Below are 26302 nucleotides of genomic sequence, written 5' to 3'. Positions count from 1 at the left end.
ACACCCAGCGCGAAGCGGAGCAAACAAAGACAAATTTCCCAAGTTATATAAATCCTTAAGCACATTTAAAGTGATTTATTAAAAAGTTCAGCAGCAGCAGGAGCAGCGATGCTGGCGGCACCGCCATGCGATTGTTAACATTTTCGGGTTTTGTTTATGATCCCTTTTATATCGTTTGTTTTCTTTATGAATGTTATTTGCTACTTTGAGACTCTTAAATGTAATCGCCTTTTAAGAGACGGGTGTTTTTTTATATTATATTTATGAAACGAAACAATGTACGGCGTCTTTATGTGGTACATTATAGTCATGGTGAATGGGACGGATTGCAGAACACAATAGAGTTTTGAAATGGGGTTTTAATTGCACCAAGAGTTCAATGAAACGTTAAATATAAGTTTGGTTTTCTTTATGTGGACTAGGGGGTATGTATTGTGAGGTTAACAAGTTACACGTTTGGGTCAAATAACGAGAAGAATACTAGCACTCTCAGTCGAAAAAATTATAGAAAATAAAAATTTGGTGGTCGCTATCCGTTGTTATAATCTTGTTTTAATGAATTATAAGCTATGAATGTTTTTATAATATTTAAAGAACGCTGGATTGGAAAAATGGGTATTGACAAACACTTTAATTAAAGGTAGGCAAAGAGTATCCCATGGGATGTCTCTGTGTTTACAAACACAATTGTAAAAAATTAAATTGTTTTGAATTTTCTGTCAAAATGGTTTTGGGAGAATATTTAGTTTTATTCGAGCAGTCGATGAGGAAGTGGCTGCCGGATATTTTTATGAACTTTCTATATATTTTTGCTCTCCACAAAAAAATAGTTTAGTTTCGATAATTAATGGGTTCTAAATATTCTTATCTTTCACACATATCTATATAAAATTACGGATTTTCGGCGGGACACTTATTTATAATTTTCCTTTAAACCATTATCTCAATACGTCAAATATTTGTTTACGTAATTTGTTTTATCTATTCTCTCCCAAAATAATTTATAGTTTATTAATTTATGTAACTATAACATCGATTTTTTTTTATCAAAACATGAATTCCTGCGAATAATAATTTTCACAGATTCTTCAAGCAATAATCTTTCTTTAAAGGCTCTTCAAAAAAATCCACGTATCGAAGGCTCTTTAAAAAATCTACGTCTCAAAGCCCTTTAAAATATATATAAAGAGAGAGGTAAAGAGACATTTTCAATATTTTTTATTTTCTACACACACACATAATCACAAAATAATTTTGAATTTCTCTGCCTAGCCCTGATTTAAATTAACATCACTTAGGTTGCAAAACGTATATTATCTTTGGATGAATACTCCATTTGAAAAGGTTTTGTAAAACAATTTCATGTATCGTGATATATGTTTTTTATACCAAGTACTATCTCATACAATTAAAGATAATTCAGTAATTATATTTGTAATTGCTTAGTCTCGTGTTTAATCTGATAAGTCTGAAACTCCATTCCAAGTATGCCCTAATTCTGTTCCATGTCGAACGAAAACATATTTTCATATCAACTGAATGTATGAATAAATAATTGTTAATAATTCCTATGGGGTGCGTATGTGTACCGTCAATAAAAACAATCATACGTCACATTGGTCAAGTGTTTCAAACGGCAATAATCATACGTCACCCTAGACACTTACATTTTTTTTGTGAATTTGTATTAAAAATACATTCGACTCAATTCTCCCCCACAGGTTCATTTATCAATGACCCATAAATACAAATGTTGCTGTCATTAATGCCCCATACATAATTTGTGTTTATTATTAATGCCGTTATGACGGCCAAAGCAATAAACATGGCCAATTATCATTTCAAATTTCATTACGTTCTTTGTTTTTGTTTTATTATTTATACAAATAATATACAAAACATGAGCATAAATTGCTCTCTCGGTGTGGGAGTATGTGAACATGTGTGTTCTATTAGAATTAGCAGCAGGGGGTCATATGCTTATTATTGGCTATGGGCGTTTATTAGGTGTTTTCAACAAAAGTTTTTTTGTTTGACAGAATAAAATATAATTGGGAAATAAAACAATTAATTATATTATATAGCTGAGAAATTGAGCTAATCATATCAAAAGCTAGTTATGATTTATAGCCATCGGATGTTGAATAAATTTCAATCAAATCAATTCGTTTGGTGTTTCATATGAATATTCCCAAGTTTAAACTATTTCACGTCAATCACTGCAGAATTATTGCAATGCCTTTGAGGCAACATTTTGCACAGTTTCATTCCAATAGCATTTTTGAAAAGAGCTCAGCATGAAATGACCACAAAACATCAATCAATTGCAATACAATTTCATTCTTCACAAATATTGATTTTTGGAAGTTTGCAATGAAATGAAATTGGATACAAATTCCATGAATTGGTTAAATTTATGAAGCATCTGAATGCACAATGCTTTCATGAAGCACTCCCCCCTAGATTTCTTAGAACAGAAAATATGTTTGCTTAATTGGTGCTTTGAAAAGACATTAATAACCTTTAATGCCCTATAAAAATCAATGATTTTCGGAATTGAAAAGTGATAGCATGGAATATCCGTAGTAAATATTTCTGTTAATACTGAGTATACCTGATTAACAATTTCGCAATATTTAGGCCTGGAGTAATTGAGAGTGATATTATAGGTAATTTATTGTTAAAATTGTGTTGTCTTTTTTCATGTTTTATTGCAAAAACTTTTGAATCAATACTATTTTCCTGATTATTCAACGGCGAATCGCATCACATTTTTGAACAGGACTGACTAATAGTTAATTTATTTCAAAAAAAATTTTCAGTTCTATAGTTTTGAGTATTTAAAAATATTTTTAAGCTACTAGTGAATAAAATTATTTCGGCTTAGAAATTAGTTATCCTATTTAAACGATTTAAGCCGATTTAGCTATGTGTGTTCAGTCGTTAATTTTGTTTTAAGTAGTCGCTCAACAGGTCGGAATTTTACAAGTGTTTGTGTTTATATATGAAAGAAGGATTATTATATGAATTATTACATAGGTTATATTTTTTACCCTCAGCCAGAGGGCAGGGAAAGTATATATCATTTGATACGGCTAAAACGTGCCTAATCGAAATAACGGTTTTAGACCCTAGGTCTCTTTGGACCAAATCCGTTTCTAAACATATGCAGTCGATTCAATTATGTCCGCCCGCCCGTCTGTCTGGCTGGTGCCCACGATAACTCTCGACGTGTGTATTCAATTTGGTCCAAACCAGGTACATCGTAATATTATTACCTAACTTAGATCGAGTTTGGAGATGGACAATATCGGTTCACTTCTTCTGGTACCTCTCCCAAAAAATGTCAAAATTTTCAAAGAAAATAATTTACTGCACAGAAAGAGAAAGGATATTACGATTTTGCGCGAACTTTGCAAATCCTAATATTTGCAGTGCTAGGTCAGGTGCAAAAGAGGAAAATATCGTTCCACTCCATCAAGTACCTTCCCCACAGAGGGTCAAAATTTTGAATAATTATAACTCTAATAAAATGTGATGTGAGAGTCCGCTTGTCTTTAAATTACACACATCACAATATTTTAATTAATCCACGGTCTGGTGTGAAGATGGAATATATTGGTTCTCTCCATCAAGTATCTACCCCAAAAAGGGTCTACATTTTCAATATGTTTGAAGCTCATAAAACGTGAAATTAACATCTGATTTCATTCAGACTTAGTACATCTCAATATTTCCATCAACACAAGATCTGTTATAAAAATGGTAAAGATCGGACCATTTTTTCTGATACCTCCTTTACAAAGGGTGAAAGTTTTGAATAACCAAATCGATTATAGATAAGCATCCGGTTATCTTCTTATTTGAGACATCCGATTATTTCTACGAACACAAGGTCTTTGTGAAGATGGGATATATCGGTCATCTCCTTCTGGTACTTTCCCCACAAAGGGTCAACATTTAGAATATCCATGACACTCATAAAACGAGAAATTAACATCAGATTCAAGTAAGACTTAGTACTTCTTAATATTACATAAACTATATCCATCCATGAACACAAGAATAACAATACATTTAAATTATTCAACTCAATATGTTTAAAGGTTTTTTCGACCTTATTTCAAAGAATGGTGGGACAGGAAAGTACTTGTTCAGCCCAGTCAGTTTCTTGCTGTTCGCACATGTCAAGATTATTTTTTTAAAACATTTCAGAGAGGTACTATTCGAAAAAATATGAAAAATAGTTTATAGTAATGGACATCCACTCTTGGGATACGATACATACTATTGGTGTATAGAACAGAATGATAGAAGAGAATTGCTTTTGTTCCCAAGATCTCTCCCAAAGATGGCTAGACATAGAGAGAGTTCGATTTAAATATGATAGCAGGCTCAATTAGACCACACATGGTAGAATCATATCCGACGACGGTATAATAAATTCACGGCGCAAAATATTTCGAAAATCTGCCTCTGTTCCCCTATCGTCGAATATCCATTCTTATATATTGTCCCAAAAATTATTTATCCAAGGTTTGGGGAAATTTCCATACTTCAAGGACATCTCTCGTCCTTGTAACATAATTACTGATATAATGCTAATCTTATTTCTTTGCCGAATATTGCATGCAAAATTGGAACAACAAATGACAAGAAATTGAAATTGGACTATGGTTCTGCGTTATTTTGTTACACGACATCACAATTCATGTTTACATACAACCGGACCTTAGCTACGGACCAATGCCGTTTGCAATCTAGTCCAAGAATAAATATATTTGTATGTATGTCTCTATTTACAGCTTATGCTGGTTTCGTTGTCATTGTCATTATTTCGTGCCGAACTGTTATGGAATGCCGCGATGCTTGTTTCGTTTCCTTTCATTTCGAAACGTATATAAATAGTAGGGAAATAGGATATTTTTGTGTTTCCTACAAACCTATATTTGTTTACATCAAAAATAACGGATACAGAAGAGAAAACATCTCGCCAATGGCGAAAGACAAAAAGTATACACACGCACACACACATTCCACCGCCTGCAAACGTAGGAGACGAACAACATCCTTGATGACGACCCCATGGCGCCACCAGTAATGGTTGTACAAAAGCTAAATAAACAATTAAAATGTTATTTACCAAACGGCTAAATGTGTATGTATGTATGTATGTCTGTTGTGTATGTATGTGTGTGTGTTCTTGTGTGCACAGAGTGTAACGAAGCAAAGCTCAACTCAGCTGCTATACGGCATAACGAGTCGCCTCGACTTGCCTAACATCGTTTTTCTTGTTCCCTAGCATGACAAGGAGACGAGTATTTATTTCACAGCGTTGAAGTGGTGGAGACCAACTGTAAAATTCCTCCGCCGTTGGAATATCTTCGGTGACCTACTCCTGTTCTCTGCGGTGCGGGAGTTGAGAGTTTACGTCGTTCTCTTTTGACTTTACGTAATCATAGCTCTTGGGTGTCAGTAGAAGTAGTAGTGGTTGGATGTAATTGCTGTTATTATTGTTGGTGTTGTTATTTGAATGAATTTGAATTTATTTGCCCTGGTGTATCTCTGCTGAGTGTTGGCGAACAATAAATTGTGGCTATATATCATTGGGCATTTTTTTTGTTCTGCAATTCATTTTTTATTTATTTCATCAGAGTTTCATAAAAATGTTTAAACCCTTTTGCAAAACGAGTTTTTTTTTGAATCTACATTTTTTTTTGTTATTTTAGTTTTAAATGTCAGACTGTGCGGGCGGTCAAAATAGGGTAGTTTCTGTTAAAAATATTTTAAAAAAAATCGGAAAGAATAGGAGAATTGTACGAGAACTGTGATTTGGGCACTAAATATATCCTTTTTTCATTCTATGTTTAGCCGACTTTTGACTACTTAATTACATTGATTTCTACGGGAATCTTTAAAAAAATGTTTCGGCCACTTCAAATTTAGTTTTTCCAAATTAAATCTAAACCTATTTCACAAAAAAAAAACAAAAAATATTTGCATACTTTAATATTTGTGAACAGCTTTGGAAATATTGATGTGCTCAAAAAAAATAATAATACATCGAATCGACAAAATATACGGCAACAAAACTTTTCCATTCAAACTTTTGTTTTGTTTGGCTATATCTATTTTCAAAAATCTGTACGTATGTGTGTGCAAGTGTATGTGTGTTAGCAATTCGTTACAATTGTTACTGTGAATAATGAGTTGAGCGACTTGGAAACTATTCTGTGATGACGGAAACTGAGCGATGTATAAGCGAACAGCATGAATAGATATCCGAGGAAGATAATGGAGTGAAAGTTTCGCCACTTGCAATCCACAGAAGGATAAAGTTTCGTTCACATTTCAACGTTCTCTCGTTAGTTGCTATAAAAGTTCAGATTATTACAGACTTGTGTAAACTTTTGCTAATATTTTCTTTATCGATGAAGATGATGATTATGGGCGAAGTAAGTTCTGAAGATAACGATCAATTGGTAATATGAAGAAAAGAAAAATGCCTATTTTCAAAACTTTTCACCAAAATTTTTTGTAAACATGGCAAAACATAATTTTTTTGTTTAACAATAAAGTGGAGATGTGGTAAAGGTTTGTCAGATTTTTTGTTATAGATTTGGTAGATTTAATAATATTTCTGCAATTTGCTTTGCGGGTACTAAACATTGATTTTGTTTGTCCAAAATTTAACTTTGACATATCGTATTGCCTAAGGTATTTTAAATAAGTTTTTCACCTATTTTCAGTCTATGCTGTTATATTCGATACAGGTTGAAATAGCAGATGATTATTCTCGTAAAGGTCTACCACATAAAGGACATGTTCCTATTTCGAAACTTGTTTTTTTTAATCTTCATTTTTTGTTTCGTTTTTGCTACAATAACGAAAGAAATTGTTAATAACTTTTCAATCGATAAAAGCCTGCAAGTCAAAATTTCAATCTCAGGTTTGAATCGACATTTTTAAAAATCGAAAAGATCTATAGTGATCCACTAATTTTTTCGAACAGTGCACATTGCAATTTCTTTGTCCTTTCCGTACTAATACCCTCAGGTATGTGACCAATAGTGGTTCTATTTCATCAATATTATTGGTATAAGGCTCAAATATAGTTAGAAGAAATATTTTGGAACTTTTTTGGGATCTGGCTATGGGTCGTCCGCCTGTCTGGATGATACGAACGATAACTACCAAAGAGGTATTCCTAATTCGGACACAAACTGGACTAGCGTATCCGGTGAAAGTTACAGATTAAAACCGTACTTTGGAGACGAAATTATTATTTCACCTCAATTATTCTAATATAAAAAAGCTGAAATATAAAAATAATATAATAATGGATACATTGTTACATATGCATTTTAGAAGAGAAATATTTGATAACATATGTTTAATTATGTCCTATATGTTTAGTCCGCTTGTTCCGATGTACAAATAGTACTTCGTTCTTCAAGGTCGATATTTTTGTATTAGCAATTTTATTTTGCACATTTTTCAGTCTCTTAGTGATGGTTCGGCAATTGACCTATCAAGTAGGAGGACAAGGCCATTTTATACGGAAATGTTTTCCAATTGAAAGTTTTGGCAAAAATTGTTCAAAAGTTATGGCCGGAAATATGAAATACATTGTCATTTTGCACCGCGGTCTACACAATATGTAAATATCCTGCAAAACTTACACACACACATACAAGTGCATATTTTAATCCAATACCGTGCAACGGTATAAAAGACCGAGACAATTTTGCAATTTTGTGGCGGCTAGATTGTAAATGGCAGTGATTATTTTGACCCATTAATATGCAATCGCCAGGAGGGTTGACTGACACAGAACAGAACAGGACAGTACGGAGCTGAGCAGAATAAAAATGCAAATGAACCTGGCCGTTGGCTGGATAGACAGAAATGAATTTTTCTTTTTGTAAATAGCGAGTAGTAAATGAAAAAAAAGGAAAGCCTATAAATTATATAAAAGAAGGATATGTAACGTCCACTTTAGAATTTTTCACCCAGACGTGCGGGGTCATGGAATGTGCCAACGGATATTTTCTTTATGTTTTATTCAGACCTCAAACAACATATGATGCGCCTAATTTGTAATGCAAATTCTGACAAAAAAAAAAAAAAAATATTGCAAGTGATGAGGAACACATTTGTGTCTATATTTACCTAAAACGAAGAAAATGTATTTTCTGTACATAATTCATAGAGGAGAATTTTGGGTTAGAAGAAGTGGGTGAAAAAATATTTTGTATACACATATCTGTATCTATGGGTGTAGAAGAGTGAATTAATTGTCTTGAAATTAGAATTTAATTCTGTGTGGAATTAAATTTTACTTTAAGTAGATTAAACAGTAATGTAGATATATTATTATATTGGCATAAGTAATTTTTGATGAAACGCAATGGAACGTTTCCATGTCAAACGTTGAGGGAGACTGGCATAGTGACAGACAAAACAACACATACATAGACAGATAACATTGCACAAGTATACAGTATATAAAGTTGAATTATGTAACTATCAATGGTGTCACCCATGGTATATTAAGGAAGTAAAATAAGTTGGTAAGGACTTCTAAAATGCAGGACTGATTATAATAAGAAAGAAGAACAAGTTAAATAGCATCAGCCCTGTGTTAGGAATATTCTAACTGTTGACCCTTTATCGGAGAGGTTCCGAAACAGTTGGCCAATATTGTCTAATTCGTATCTGACACAAGTCTGATATACATATTACAATGTGCCATTGGACAATATCGTCTACTTTCTATACTTCATATGTATGTGATATTTGATAATTTTTGGAAAATGTGGAAATATGTGTGAGGTACCACATACAGTGGATCGAAATATTCCACTTTTTCTAATACAGATAAAAGTATTGGTATGTCAAAATTTAAAGGAAATCGAATATTATATTCAATTTTAAGCGAAATCATAATTGTCGATAAATTATTGCTTATTTCGGGTTTAATTATAATTTTTATTCAAAAGACCTTGTTTTATTGTTGTGTGTAATTTTATACATTATATATGAGTTATAATTATTCAAAATGCTGACCTTTGTGGTGGAGGTACTTGATGGATGGATTGTCCATTTTCGTACCTTTCGCTTCCTGAGCAGTAAAATATTTTTTTGAAAATGTCGACCTTTTTTATGGGTGGTATCAGAAGGAGTGGGCCGATATTGCTCATCTCCGAACTCGACCTAAGTTTGACAATAATATTACGACGTACCAAGCCAGACAGACAGATTGTCAATTAACATTTGCTGGGTATGGAGAACAAATTTATTTTCAATTAAAATTTTGCAAAGAAAAATTGGAAAATATACGATAAACATTTTTTTGATGCCCCTAATTGTGTGTGACGAAAAATTGTGATATTCTTGCTATACGAATAAATAATTATCGAAGAATATCGTCCATGTCTAGTCGAGTATTTTGATTATTATATTTCATTTGTTGCATTAACCAAAATTTCCTGGGAATGTTATTCATATGTATTTGTAAAGAAACAAATTCAAATTGCAATGCTGTTGACATTATCTGTGGGCTGGTTTTATTTTAGTGTAATTCTCAAATTTCCTCTCAACCTTCCTTTTCGTTGTTATTTTGTAAAATCATTCGACGTCTGACGGTTGGGTGGGTGTAATTTTCCAAAGTATTCATGATATGTTTTTTTTTAATTTATATTTTTTTTGTTTTGGGGGGGGGGGGGGGGCGGTATTCCACAATAACATGGTCTTGATGACATTTTAATTAAAATTGCAATTTCAATGGAAAACATTGGTATAGATTTACAAAACTCTCGCCAGAAAAAATGATACAGGTTGTGTAGGATTTTTGCGAAAGTTACAATGGCGAAAATTTGCCAAAATACGTAAGAAACGTATCTCGATGCACTCACAGATAATTTTGTAGACATTACTGAGAGATGTGAGCTAATGTAAGGATTTTTTATTCATGACCTAAAAAATTAAATATGGATCCTCAATTATTGCATGAATGGTAAAATATAATTAAAACATTTAACATTGCCTTTCCTGCACAAACGACTAAACGCTGAATTAGAGAATGGGAGTACTTACTTTTTTAGTATATATGAGACACCAATTTTACGCTATGTATAACCGAAGCAAATTAATAGGAATATTGAGATTTTGTGTAGTTAAATGTGAAATCTTGACTTTACAAGGAGTCCAATATCAAATCCCTTTTTCCAAAAATGCCAATTTGCGCTATCGACGTGTATGTTCTCTTGCATTCTTCCATTGTGCATTGACCATTGTAATTCTAAGGACAAAGGCCGTTCCTCAGCTGTGAAATGCATTCAACCATCACTGTTTACTTCTGCAGTGATGCGCAGCGTTTGTGGAAAGGAGAAACAAATAACCGAGCAAACACCAACATATTCATAGCATCAACCACCGCCAATCAATCGACCAGCCAAACAGTCAAGCAACCGTCCCAGAGCAATTATCCTTTGATGTAGTCACTCAACACACTTTGACTATTCGTTGCGATGTTCTGGCGCAGATAATGTCGGTTTGCATGTACAGACAATTAGGCCACCCACACTGGCCAATACCCCCGGCCTGAGAGCAACGCCGACTGGGTGTACAAATACGACTCTTTGCAATAACTTGGAATTTCCATTCGATTTAACTTCAACACATCGTTGTTGTCGTAGCTGTAGTACAACAACTACAACAGCAGCGGAAGCTAGCATAATATTTTGCAAACATTTACTTGTTTCTCTTGTAGGACATCCGTTTGTGGATCCGTCCGTTGGTCCTTTCTAACGATTTGCTGCTAATAACATTCAAGTATTCATGCTTGCATGCCTCTTCATATGGACATGTGTATGCGTGTGTGTATGTATGTTTGTGTTTCGTTTTAAAGGATACTGTCGAAGCTGTTGTTACTCGTACTACTATTACAACTACTGCTATTATTGTAATTTTCGTTGTTGGTTTTGTTGCGATTGCATTCTACAGGCGAGAATGGAATTAATAGAATAATTGCTTCCCCACTGCTGCTAAGCAGAATTCTGGCATGCGAGAAAATAATAGCTTTCACTTCTCCAATTACTGTGTGGATACAAAACATTTTTGCTCCACATTCAGTTGGCCTAATGTAAAAGTGATTGTTGTTGGGCATGCATTTGATTTATCGATTTTCGAGATCAGGACTCTGTGGACACGAGGGCTTAAAATTGACATGTGTGAAATGTTAGAAGCTTAAGTTTGTCAAACAATAAAATGATACCCTATAATTTGCATTAACAAATTATATCGAAAACACTGGCAGGATTGTGCTGTAGGACATAGATAAACAAACTGGAATGTTGGTATGTTAAATAATCTTAAACAGATTTACATGTCATTTTCTGAATTTGTATATTATTTTTAAATATATAAAAGCTGTTTGATACCCAACACATTCTGCTACGGAAAAACTTGAACAATAAATCTGGCCTAATATTGATAAAAATTTTCAGAAATATTTGCAGTATTCTTGTACCGAGTATTATTGATATTGGGAATATATTACGCATTTCAGATCCAGATTAAAAGTCAGATAGACTACAAACATATACAGCGTACCATTGTTATTACCGTGATACTGGTAGCGCAGACGACGTCAAGGATGTGGACGGAAGAAAACAGCAACATCAGCAGAAATGGTTCGAAAAATGGCTCGTGAGCTGAACATATCGCAATATTCCATTCGGAAAATATTGAAAAATCGTGGTAATGCCATTGAAATTCCAAAAAGTGCACCGCAACAGAAAGAAAATAGACTCAAAAGAGCTAAAGAGTTGCATCGCTTGGCCGAAAATGGTGAGCTGCAGGATTTGGTTTTCTCCGATGAGAAAACATTCGTGGTCCAGCTGTTTGTAAACAAACAAAATGATCCTGTTTACTTGCCAAAGAGGTCAGCTGAAAATGTGCACCTTCGGTTGGCCACCAGAAGTAAAGCGCCGGCCATGGTGATGGTGAAGGCCGCCACACCCGATGGTCGCTCTCCGCTCGTATTAATCGCGAAAATATTCTGGAGGGTGTATTAAATCCTGGGGCACGCAAACATTTTGGGCGCAGACCTCAGCACCATCGCACTCAGCGGCACCCAAGAATGGTTACCAAATGAGGTTCCTCGCCTCATTTCCAGCGCACAATGGCCACCAAAATCTCCGGATACCAATCCATTAGAGTATTTTTGAAAACTAGGTTGGCACTAAAAAATACCAAAGTGTCGATCACCTCAAGCAAGGACGTTTGAAGGCCATAATTCGTGCCAAAGGTGAGCAATTCGAACAAATCTAAACTTATTCTAAAATTTGATGCTATTTCCGACATTTTTTGCTTTAATTCAATAAAAATAAAAAAAAATTAAAAATTTTGGCGTTTGACTTTTTTGCAGTTTTTTTTTGTCTCACCCTATATAAGTGATCAATAGATATGTGCACACAAAATCTATATAATTTTGAGGTGCCTTCGATTTTAATGCTTTATCTCCACTTCCAAATGGAATTAAAAAAAAATGGCTGTGTTACTTTCAGGCGATGCTGCAGTATATTTGGAAATTTTCAGGAAAACCTGTTTTGAGTCTATATATTACAAACAAACAGCCAAACGTGCAAACATTTTCCTTTTTTACAATATAGATTTTACTATTTTTCTTTGGCCATTTTATTTCATAAAGGAAATACAAAACAAATCCCTGCTGTAAGGGAAAAATTGAACCCGAACATTATTTTATCAGTTTACATTCATATACATTGATAAACATGGTCTGGAAAAAATATTGTTTGCTTTTGAATATGTTTTTCAATTTTCCAAAGAATTGATTTTTCCATTGATTCAAATATTAAGTTAAGCACAGAGTCTTTTCATTACCATTTCAGGTGGCACTTGGGTTGGTATTTATGCTTAGTATATTTACGGGATACAAACAAAATTTACAAAAAAAAAAAAAAAAAAAAAAGATTGCTATAATCGTTCTAGTAACCTCAATACGTATACTTCAGTAAATTCTTCTTTTCCTATTCACTGAACAAACAAATATATATTCTGTTCCTAATTTCATTTCTGGATAAAGAATTTTGTTTCAAAGTTTTCAAAGGAAATTCTTCAACACATAAAGCATTTCCACAGAGTTCATTGAGAATTTACTCATGAGATCTTTTAAATATTCATGAATTGATTTTCAATTCGAGTTTGCGAAAAATCATTGACTCGATATTAAAATAAACAAAATCGAAAATGTCTTAAATTTTGTGGAAAAGCGAACGAAGAAGAATTAAATGAATTTCGTGTATAATGCATGAGTACACACACACACACACACACACTTATGTATGTATATATATGTGTGTGTGTCGCATGTGAAAATGTACCATATGGAAATGACAACATTGCACCCCGCCACACTCTCTCAGAGGGAGGCGGCATAAAAAGTCAGTTGATGGGAAAAAATAATAATACGAACTTTATTACGATAACACAAATAAAGTTATTTGATGAAAAATTGTTTACAAAATAAACACTGAGACATAACTGCCGCTCATTGGACCTGTACATAAGCTGGTACGCTCGAAGAGAAATGTTATTTCGAAGAGAAATTTCAGTTTCCGATAATGAATGAAATATAACTATGCCAGATATGCAACTGAGCCCAAAATTGATTATGAATCTCAAAACAAAGGGTAATATTGGCTTGTGAATTTTCGATTTTAATATAGACAATATGGCAAGTGTCTTCCTTTTACATTTTTAATGCATCTATGGTAATTTTTTTTCTATAGGATGAATATATTTTGCATGTAAATGAAAGAAAATATTGTAGAGCTTGTAAAATTATTTTCAATGATTTTGTAAAAAAATACTCTGTTAAAAATTCTAAATAACTAAACTTTCCAAACAATTTGTTTTATATTCTCTCGTAATTTTGCATTTCTCTGGCTGTTATTATTTTTTTTTAAACTACTAAGAAATTCCACTGTGACTTGAGATTTTTCATTATTTGCCAGAACTTTTTTTCGAATGTGGAATACAACAACAGCAAAAAAAGTAATAAGAAAGTTATGGAACTTGTCTTAAATATGCATCTGTTATGTGAACAACAGCAAACAGACGGCAAAACTTAATTAAAACATTTTAAACGGGAGTCATCATTCCGCCATTAGGGCCAACGGAATATCCTAAGTGGTGCGGATACCCAGCCCCGATCCTTGTGAAAAGCCGCAGTACAACTGCAATTATTTCAAACATTTAATGGGGAAAGTTGTAAATTAGAGCGAAATATTTAATTTTTAATCGCCATTGTTTAGCTGAGTACAAATTCTTTGTCGTTTTTTAGAGTTGTTTAGTGCCGCTGTACACGCAAAAGCCGCAATAAATGAGTTTGTGCTGGCATTTTCTGTTTGTGCCACACAGACCGCACAATATATCATTGCATACACTGAACAGACACAGACACACACACACACACACTTACTTGCAACTATTCAGTTCAATATGTCTCTATGCGCGGGAATGTAAACTGGCTTTGCATGCCACATTCCAAATAAAAGTTTAACCACAAATTTTAATGTGAAATATTGGTAAGTAACAAACACCCGGACAAACAAACAAAAAGTCTAACTGCCAATGATGGCGCATGCAACGTTTTTTTGCTATCGCCACTACTACTACTACAATTGCGAAATGAATACATTCAATATGACAGGTTGATGTCTATACGAGGGCTGTGATATGAAGCCATTTTGGTTAGACTGCGACTCCAGGTTAAATTTTGAGATGACTTAGTCTTAGTCTCCGCAAATAATGTTAATGGTAGGGTATTAAAGGGTATTAACATTTTTCTTTTTTTAACCCTTAAAAATAATCAATTAAGGCCATACAGGGTGAGAAAAAAACCGCAACAAAGTCAAACGCCATAATTTTTACATTTTCTTTTTAAATTTTTTGAATGAAGGCAAAAAATGTCGGAAATAGAATCAAATTTTAGAATAAGTTTAGATTTGTTCGAATTGGTCACCTTTGGCACGAATTATGGCCTTCAAACGGCAAATGAAACCGACACAAGTTGCCCGAATGTTGCTCTGCGGTATTTTGGCTCATTCCCGGCAAAGCGCTTGCTTGAGGTGATCGCCACTGGTATTTTTTGTGCCAACCTTGCTTTCAAAAATACTCCAGACACAATAGTCCAATGGGTTGGTATTCGGAGATTTTGGTGATCACTGTGCGTTGGAAATGAAGCGAGGAACCTCATTTTGAAACCATTCTTGGGTGGCGCGTGCTGAGTGCAATGGTCTAAGGGACAAACGGGTAAAATGTTTGCGTGCTCAAGGCTTTAATACACCCTCCAGAATATTTTCGAGATAATATTCGGCATATATTCTGATGCCACGGTCGATTAATACGAGCGAATAGCTGCCCACACCATCACCAACCGAAGGTGCACATTTTTAGCTGACCTCTTTAGCAAGTAAACACGATCATTTTGTTTGTTTACAAATTCGGCAGTTCACCACATTCTTTAGCTCTTTTGAGTCTATTTCTGTTGCGGTGTAAGTTCTTGCACTGTTTGGAGTTTCAATGGCTTTACCCCGAGCTTATTTTTCAATATTTACCGAATGGAATATTGCGATATGTTCAGCTGACGAGCCATTTTTCGGCCACTGCGACGCGATCAAGTAGCTTCTTTACATTTCAAACCTTTTCTGCTGATGTTGCTGTTTACTTCCGTCCACTTCCTTGACGCCGTGCAACGATACCAGTATCACGGTAACGAGCGATGGTACGAGACACAAATGATTTATTTACATATAAATGCTGGAGCGCTCTAACGATAGCCACTTGTGTTTTCCAGCCAAATATAAAGAAATCACAATCCCACGTTTGAATCCCATCACGAATAACTTTTTTCTGGAAAATTCTCACCAACATGCTTTTGTGCGCTTGTAAAAAATTTAAAGAGCTGTCATTGGAATAATTTTAACAGCCGTCGGACGAGTGGCCTTGGAATGACAGCAGTCTGAAGGTGGGTGCAGTTTTTTCATCTCACACTACTCTACACTGAGGTACAGGGTGTTATGTATTCTGGCATTTCGACATAAGGAGAGAATGGTGAAACCCGAATCAGACATATTTTCAGTTCGTTCGATTTGGCACCTAATAGCCGCATGCATTTTTTAACACCGGTATTCGATAATAAATATAGGTCTATAAATATCTTGCCCGAATTTTGTCGAAGGCGGTTCAATTTTATTTCCATCTATTTTGAGGTAAATTATATACCAGTCGTGACATGTTTGTCCAATAATATTGCATTTTTGATCATACGATCACATTTTCACCTGAAGAAACTGTGACAAGTTAAGACCAAATAGATCCACATATAGCTCCCCTAAGGAAATTTTTTAGATTTTATATAGACATGTCATTATTTTCAAACCATTGCGCAAACATGCCTTATTCAGTGGTCTCCACATAGCTGCATGAAGTATCCCCTACAAATGTAAAACATCGGTGTAAATTCCAGCCATTGCTTCTGTGAACCGAAAATGTGGGGTAGAAAATGTATTTTAGAGATGAAAGGTCTGGAATGACGTTAATCGTTCGGTTAGGATTTTCTTTAAGATTTATAACTTATTTTGTTATACAAACGATTATTTTCGAACGTTTATCGTTTGGTATAGGATTGTATCCGAAATACAACAAAATATTTTATAATTCATATTTTCTTGGAAGGGGTATAAAATAATTCCAAGGATTATTTTCCGCCTTCTATCTCACATTACTTGTATTTCGGTTTTTGAAGTCAAGGACAAATAGTACTTTTAAATAATAGAGTTCTGAAAAATATGCTATGTAATCTGCAAAAAAAAAAAAAAAATATATATATATATATATATTTAAAATAAAAAAAAAAAAAAAAAATATATATATATATATATATATATATATATATATATATATATATATATATATATATATATATATATATATATATATATATATATATATATATATATATATATATATATATATATATCGATTTCATGAGGCACTTCACGGTTAGAAGCAAAAAAAACATCACACCCTGGTGTTGACCCTAATATTATGTTACAGTGTTATTGCCGCCACCACTCTCAACCTCTAAAATATTATAAACCCATTAAACACCCGTCGTTTTTTTTTTTCTAACCATGGTGTTAACATTTATTACAAATATTTGTAATTTTTATATAACTTCAACAACGAACCAAGTTTTTATGATAAATCTTCTAAATAGTTTCTGTTCTGTTTTCATACAATTCACCCGTCCATTTATTTTTTGTTTTAATTCCATTAAATTTTTGTCACTTTCCATCAGTCACTGGCGCCGTTAATGCTTTTATAAATATAATAGTGTTAAGCTTATCAATTTGAAAACACTCACGTAAACGTTGAGCTGTCCAATGGTGTTAGTTTGTTAAACGTTCATCATTATTGTCACATCGATTGATAGCTGCAGAGAAACAAAAAACAACGACTGAACTGCAAACACTTTAAACTTGGAAAACGTCAGGACACCAGTGACTGTTACAAAAGGCATTTGCATGTGTCAGAAGGTACATGCATACATGTGAAGGTGTGCATGTATGTGTGAGTTCGGGTATTGTCAAATATTTACAAGGACAACAGAACGGAAGCAAACAATTCCTTAGCATATTTACAACGTTAACGAAAAGAAAGGAAGCTGCTTACAAGGAAGTCTTGGGATAACCACATGGAAAGGGTTATTAAATAAGAACACCTTTGTATTTAAAGGTAGTAAGTAGTTTGACAATAGACAGGAATGTCCATAAGTGAGATAGTGCTATGATTACGAATTTGTGTTTTATGATTCTATTTCAAATTTCCGGTCGCCTTTAGCATCCCTCTATCATAACCCTCTAATAATGTTTTCTCATATGACGAATATAAAAAGGAATATAAATAAAATATATGTTAATAAGATAAGAAGAAATTGTGTTGCCAGGTGCTAAAAGCATTATTATTTTTATTTTTATTTTTTTGAAGCGATGTTATCACAAACCAAGTCATAACACGACAAAAAGTCATTTAACACACTTTTTGGCCTCCATAAATGCTATTAAATTCTATGGCATACTTATAGGCCCTCTTCCAACTTTGGTTGTCTGCCAAACACACAAGAGTGGCATCAGGTGAGATTGTTCATCAACTTTGTATAAATTTTCGGCTGGTGGCTTTCTCTGGTTTTCGGTTGCTTTTCGAAAAATCTTTTTAATCTTAACTTAATAATAAATGAAATGTGCAAAGCCTTTTTATTAACTGATAATCAAATGTAAGAATAAATATATACATTAAAAGGAATGGTTGAAAGAGAGAGGGAGATTGGTGGCTGGAGGCGGGCCCAAAGTTGATGAGTTCGCAGATGTAAAAGTTTGATTAAAAACGTTCTTGGAAGGGAATTTGAAATCATTTGTTGAACAATTCACATCAGCCTTCATGTGGGAGGGGGATGAAATATATGCGGTAAGAAGAGAATAAATTGGTTATGGTGGGCATAAGGTTTATTTGGGTTTCGTGGTAAATAGGAGTTATAGAACTTAAAAGCCAACATTAATATTTGGTAAGTTGTTTTTTTTTTTGTTTTATAAAAATAACATTTTAGTGGTCTGGAACATGTAAATTTATTTGTGATAAAATTGCAGAGCAGTACAGAAATCATTTAAATGGATAGTATTTAAAAAGTGGAAGTTTAGCTTTGTATTTTATTTACTAAAGTACAGTGTAACAAAGTTATGAACACATTTGAAAATCCATTAAAACTTCCTCACATGAATTATTGATTTGAAATATTTTCCATTACTTGGAGTAATTTTTAATCCAAATTACTAACACCAACTAAGATATGTATATGTGTGCCTTAATTGTGTTAATATTCGCACACACTCACTTCATTCAGCTGTGGCTTCTATCAACTTGGCTTAGCTATCTTTCACATATTTCTATCCTCAAAGTTCGTGGTATTTTCCCAAGACTGGGAAAATTTCTATTCAGATATAGAGATTTCGTTGGAGCACAACTAATATAGTGCTACCATATAATTCTCACTTTAGACAGCTAAAAAGAGACGACGACGACGATGTGGAAGTAGAAGAAGCATTGACTGTTCAATAGATGTCACATAAACTGACTAAAGGACGTGCAAGGAATTCACAAGTAAATGGTGTTCCATTGATTCCTTTGGACAAACAATGTTTCTCTCGTTTCCATCGGCAGACGAGGTGGGGAAGGAGAGCGGAGATGAAACTACAAAAGAACATCTTTTAGTGCAAATCAAGGTCATTCTTGGCGTATTGGCGTGTGCTTAGTTCGGTTATTTTGCCAATGTTTAAAAACAAACACTCTATTTCGGTTAAATGTTATTCTACGACTTTTTTTCTTTTCGGACGCCAGTGTCGACTTAAAAGAGCTTGTGTTGATGATAGCGACATCAAATGTATTTTTATGGTAAGCTAAAGTGGCCTGGTGCCATTGTTGGCGAGACCAACAACTCAAGGACTCAAGGAGAAATAAACCATTCATCTTTTGGATGAAACACATTTACAAAATGAAAAAAAATATATATATATCCCCTCCATTCGAAAATTGTGTGTGTAAATATTTACACTGCTCGAGGAAAGAAGAAGGAGCAATGAAAGAAGGCCAAGTGAAGTTAAATGGATGCTGTTCATTAAGAGGTAATAATCTTTTAAAGAGGTTTTAATTAATTGACTAAATCAATAAAGTAGAGAGCTCTAATTGAAAACAATTGAAGAAAATGCCGAACTCATAAACTTAGTACCGAAATCTCCAATCTGCTCTCTTAGAAAAATTTAAATATATCGGTTCATATTAACTAGCAAAGAATTGCTTGCTTGGAAATTTGTTATTTACAAATTTAAAATTTTAAAAAAACTTTCACGTGTCTAATTCTAAAAAATATTTTAGATTAAAAAAGATCAAAAATGAATGAAAGATGTAAACTAATGGACAAATATAGTCCTTGAACGGGTGTTTTGAAAAACATAATCTACTCTAATTTTTTTTAATTATCCTATACTACAGAACTGAAATTTAATAATATGTCAAAAAGACCAAACCATTGGTAATAATATATTTTCTATGACATGTCCATCTTAAAAGTATATTAGTTACTGGTGTACTCAATGAACCATATTACTTAATTTTACCATTTATTAATTTAAAGTTATAAATTTAACGAATAATTTCAATACACATCAGAAATATTTACACATTCCTACACATTAATATCGACCTCAAAATCAACATTTCCAAATTGTAGCAAATGTAGTACTATTGAGTACAGTTCTTACACTTAGTACACATTTTATATACCCATTTTATCAACCCTAGTTCCTGAACCTAATTTTTACTAAATGTCACATTTTAGCTCTATCAGTTCACATAACACCAACTGGTATCAAATACAGTGCAGTTTAGTATTTTTAGTGTATATATCCTACAACCGATTAGCAACCTTCATTTCAAAATTCAGAATTCTACCTCTATCCATTCGAACAATACAATGAATTCAATTTTTAGTGCCTTTAGTATTTTCTGCTATATCGTTCTTGAGTTATAAAGATTGTAACTTACACGACTTACTTTGATATATATCGATTTTCGACTTTTTTTTCCTATTTTAACAATGATATATTATCTTATCCCCAGGTGCCGCTATTCGAATTTTTGTGGGTATCTGAAATTGATTCGAATATGGACCTTATGTATATAAAAGATAATGTCGTCATATCACAAGGCTGAAATAAGCCATGTGACTATTCTCTTCGTCGGGATGAAATCATGGTATTGGTTTCGATTTGAAAAACGTTGCTCCTTAACAGAAATTAATATGGAGATAAGCCAATGGGAAATACTCCAGTCTTAAGCAAACATAATAATTCAATTATTTATTTATCCAATACTGATTACTTAACATTACATTGTAACCCCTCCAAAAAAATTATAATTTATCTTCACGTACATATTAGATCTCAATTACATTCAAAAGCTATATGATATCTATAAAAAAATGCCAATGTCGTCATGTACCTTTCAGAATGTGAACTTTTATGAGACGACCATGGCTCTCATAGATATATTTGAGCTGGCGTCTTAAAATTCGATAGAACAACATAGCAAATGGACGAACATTTCGACTAGGAAAGTGGTTCTATAAAGGCCATGAAAAATAACCATAGGTATAGTTTGTCTTCTTCTGTATGCTAACTTGATACCTTGCACTACACGTTTCAGCTTTGTAATATACTACGTGTACAGTGAATATATTCTCCAATATAAGATGTTCACTTAAATCAGACCCCGATTTCTAACTTGAAAAACAAATTAAAATTTCGAAAGTCGTAAGAATTTGATATCAAGCATTTTCGATGATCAGTAATGTGTAACTAGACCTCCTTTTTGGCAATCATCATCTTTGATATCAAATATTTTGCTGGGACTGTGTGTGCCCGTTAACAAATTACTCGTCCAAGTAATGAAGCCAATTCAGTGGTCAAAGACAAACTTTTGAGCGCAAAGAAATTGCAAAGGTGTTTCCAGTCGCTGTCGGTCTGCTTGTCAACGTTGCTCTCGATATGTGCCTGGTGTGCCAAAGTAATTGAATAAAATGTTCCTGTGAAAGTTGTTAGCAGGCTGTCATTACCATCCCCTACAGGTTATGGATGAGGCCTTTATTTTATTTTGTTTTTGGATTTCAAGGTGTAGCAAAGTGGCGCTGAGCAAAATAAATTATTTATGAGTGTGTGCGTGTGTGTATGTGTGGAGATGGTCTTATTGATTTCTAACTCTATTACTGGCTAATTTCGAAATAGTTAGTGTTAGATTTACGGAATTGAGTTTTCGTCTGCAATCCAATTCAATCCGTTTCTTATGCACGTACATGTCTGGCTTAGCCCACATTTTACGTGACAATGGCCCACAACATGGACATTCTTTCTCACTTCTCTTTTTTTAATTTTAAAAATCCTTTGTTGTGCTCTTGAGAGATATCCCATGGAGCATCATAGCTATCTAAAAAGTGATTCATTTGTGGGCCGTACCCACACCACTTAAGTTATTCACTCCCACTTAATTCGATTTCGTTTTTCTTTGATGTTATTGTTTATCTTCCGGTGCTGACAAACGATGTCAATGCCAATTAATGACTTTTTGAATAACATCAAAGTCCTTTCGCCATCATTCATTCATACCACGATCTTAAAGGACTAAATTAAATGGAATAAAGAGATGTTGTTGCCAACATTTGCTCTCCGTTTAGGAAACTTTAAATGAAAACTTGCGATTTAAATGCCATCAAATTGTGATCGCTTAGTCATTGTGGCCACATTATTTAAAGGGAAAACTTTTCGTGGAGACTTTGAATGGATTTCAGTCATGTTGGCCCAGTCGAATTTGGGTTCCTAATTGTTACATTTTGCAAAATGTTGCCACAATTTGAAGTAATTATAATGAAGTTGTGGATCCCTTCTACTGTCTAAAAAGTTTTTGTTACCAAAACAACTGAAGTTGAAATAAAACTTTTTTTGGGTTCTCAATAAGGTTGCTAGGCTTTACAACAACCCAAAAAAAAAAAAACTATACTAAACTTTCGAACACCGTCATGAATATGTCGACGTCAAAACAATGGCAACGAAAAAAAAACTTTGTCCTTAAAGGGAAAATTGCGCAAAAACATTCGAGTTCTTTTTTTGTCGGGTGACATTTGCAACTTGTTTCGGTTAATTCTTCCCAGTTATTGGGTGGTCGGAGGTGGAGCAAGTACAATTGGAACAGATCCAAACGTTAGTAGACATCAAATATTCGTAGTGCAAATAAAGCCACCAAACAACAATGGAAAATATGTTTTTGGCTCTTTTTTCTGCGCGTTTTCTCGCCTGACTAGTTTCGCATGCATTAAAGGTTTTACATTTCATTGCCCAGCACCGGAATCGTAGAATAATGGAGGTCGACTAAAATACAATTTTTTACAAGGCTTAACAATGGGTCTTTGTTGTTGCTAGTGTCCTTATTGCTGGAATGTATTCATAGGGTATTTTAATGCGAAAACCGTGAAGGAGGCTAAAGATTTTACTTTATTTATCAGCATATAGAGAATACAGCTTAGAGAATCCAACAACTTTTATTCCGTAAAATGAAACCAGGGACTCTGTTGATTATAAATTTTTATCATTTTTGCGATATAAGAATGATTTTCGATTATTATTTATTTTTTTTTTTTTGAATTTTATTTTTTAATAATTTTACTGTTTTTATAGAAAAAGAAAACGAAAACAATTTTGAAATTGTCAATGGTTTACTGCGAAACATCAATATTTTACTATCATAAATCCAACGATACACCGCTGTCGAGAAATTAATGTAACTTCTCTCGAAATTTACAAAACGTCAACTTTCAAAATGCCTTTTTTAGGAGCAAGTGTATTCCCGAAAATATTTTGACCTAATACCAAGGGTCTCCTACTATTAATATGTTTAATATTGGATGGAAATATTTTAGATATGAGTGATGGAAAATTTGTGGGGGTCCATAAAAAATTTCGGGTAGCGCATATTTATATAGCTATCTTCAAATACAACATTGGAAAATAAAATAAAAAAACAATTTAAAAATAGATACAATTCCAATTATATATTTAATAAAATTTCATTACCATATAATTTCCGATATCTATGTTGTATAGCGAACTTGTTTAGGAAAACTCATACTTAAGCATCATTTTATTTTTAATATTTTACTTTTGATATAGATTTTATCACAACCAACAACTCTTTTTATTTTTATTTATTTCATTAATTGACTGTCAGACACACTTTCAGAGCAAAATAAAACGATTCACGAATCGCTGCATATTTTTAATACATATTTGATAGCCTGTCATGAAAATGGGAAGCATTATTTATTTTAAATATTTTGTTTCTGTTTTTCTTTATTCCTAAAACTACAAAATCCGCTTCGAGTTCAATCTGAATAAGACAAATTTATTGTGCAAAAAGAAACACCACCACTCACGGGGATGGGGGTACCTTCTCCCAAATGCGTATACATTTTTAAAGTCAGGCAGATTATTTTATGTTCGTGTCAGCAGCATGGCTGGAGGTACTCTATGTCATGAAACTGAGAATTCATACAAGTATGAAGTAACTGTGTCAGGTAGGTATGTGTGTATGTATCTACCTTAACTCCTTCGCACTTTAGGGGTTTGTTCACGTTAAAGTTTTGAGGCCAAAAGCTAACGCAATTCTTTTCATAGCCAATCCAAAAAGCAGGTGAGTGATACACGCACAATTCTGGATTATTTCTTTACAAATGCTCGCTGGCTGATTCGAAATTGTATTCGAGATGCGTCAGTTTTTCAATCTGCCAAAAGGTCGTTAGAAACATGAGTTGAAAACATCGAAATGAAAAGGGAAACCGTTTCCTGGTATAAACGACGCATCAAATCTATGCACTGCCATACATTCGGTATTGGGAATACAATGAAAGCAAACAATGAATGCAAACAACAACGAAAAATGGGAACACGTCGAAAAAGTTGTATCAATAAATCGGAATAACAACACCGCCACAAAGCCAGTAGAGTGGGAACATAAAGGGCGCCCGAAGATTTAAGCAATAAGACTAATGGTGAATGCCATTTTTCAGTTACAACTTGATTTCTAATGGAGTTTTAATTAAGTCTCAACAATGCGAGAAGAATTCTTATGGAACAAATGGTATCCATGTTTGAAATTTCAGTAGATTTACTGTCTCACTGGAACAACCATTAAAGTCTTATTTTATGTCCTCAATTATATGGTCACAGAAGGTACAATAAATCATTGAAATGTGAGCAAAATCGAAATAATATCATAGACCTCATACATTTTTAAACCAAGCCTAGTGCAACTTTTTGGTAAGAATTCATGATATCCGATGCATCCGCAGTCGAAGAACTATGTAAGGAAGTTCTTTATAGTAGAACTCGGGAGTTCAGCACATTATTTGAGATTCACATCTTCTTGTTTTCCATTCAATTTTTGATACAGATTATTTTTTTTTTTTTTGGAAAAACATGAAACAAATCAAAATGCTTTAAAAATTAACTACGAACATCAAAAGAAAATCGAGTCTTGTGGCTCGTGAAATGTATGCCTGTTTCCTTCTATTCCTTCAAGTATTTTGGAAACGTTTAGAAAATTAACCTATAATAACCGAATGATGTACATTTATATGCACACACATGTATGTGTGTGAACCACAAGAAAACCTTTAGAGAAAGGCTTAAATTAAGTTTTCTTTAGTCAGTTGTAACTTAAAAATGCGTATTTTTTTCTCACAGAAAATAACATCTTTCTGTTAGCAAGGAAACACAATTGTGTCATATCACAAACGCTGAAAACATCAGAGCTATTATTGTATCACAGTGCGAACTATGTGGTCTGGTGTGGTACTGGCGGACTAACAGAGTTATTTCAGCTCACAAGGATGGATGGCAGGCAACACCACTGAGTTGAGTCATTTAAAAACTTGGTAAATGTTCAAGTGATGTCTGCTCTATGCAAATATGTGTGTTAATAGATCACAGAGGACTTGCTCCGCTCCTAAGTGTTGCCCTAGAGATGCACTGACATACAAACACAAATGAGTTTGTTGTGTTGCTAAAGTCGAACGCACACGGGCACACAATGATAAATAAACAGACAAGTACATTTCACACAAATGGTATTTAAATGGCTTTATAAATATGTAAGTATGGTTTGAAACAAACACACACACACACTCTCGATTACATATAAACACCGCAAGCACTCTCTCTTCCTCTCACACACACATAGGATGTACGTAAGTGCGTACATTTGTCAACTGTTAATAGCAATGTGACAAATGTCATGACACTACCACAAACGGCAGGGCACACAACAAGACCAAAGAGTCAGCCAGTCAGTCAGTCATTGCCCAGAAAATATGTCGACATCATAAATTTCGAAATGATTCAAGTACAAATTCTAAAACGTGCAAGAATTCCAAATGGAATGACTTAATAGACAACATTTGTTGTAACCGCCACCTGGCCTGGTCTGACCCGACTGTGTGCCTCCGTTGTCGGAGAACAACAAAAACAATAAACAGGGGCTCAGCATACATACCATGGCGTAGACAATGAAGGACTTAGTGAAGTTAGAAATAAAAGGATGTAAAATTAAAAGT

At 33.7% G+C, this 26302-nt stretch overlaps 1 protein-coding gene across 4 annotated transcripts in view; it reads right to left on the bottom strand.

The window, feature by feature from the left end:
- The window catches only part of LOC131805502 (dual specificity calcium/calmodulin-dependent 3',5'-cyclic nucleotide phosphodiesterase 1-like), a 126060-nt gene that overhangs the window by 82478 nt on the left and 17280 nt on the right, over positions 1-26302 (bottom strand). The gene's annotated exons all lie outside the window — the stretch shown is intronic.

The sequence above is a fragment of the Musca domestica genome, unplaced genomic scaffold (genome assembly GCF_030504385.1).
Source record: "Musca domestica strain aabys unplaced genomic scaffold, Musca_domestica.polishedcontigs.V.1.1 57, whole genome shotgun sequence".
Taxonomy (NCBI): domain Eukaryota; kingdom Metazoa; phylum Arthropoda; class Insecta; order Diptera; family Muscidae; genus Musca; species Musca domestica.
The sequence above is the reverse complement of the archived record's forward strand: the minus strand, read 5'-3'. Positions and strand labels throughout refer to the sequence as shown.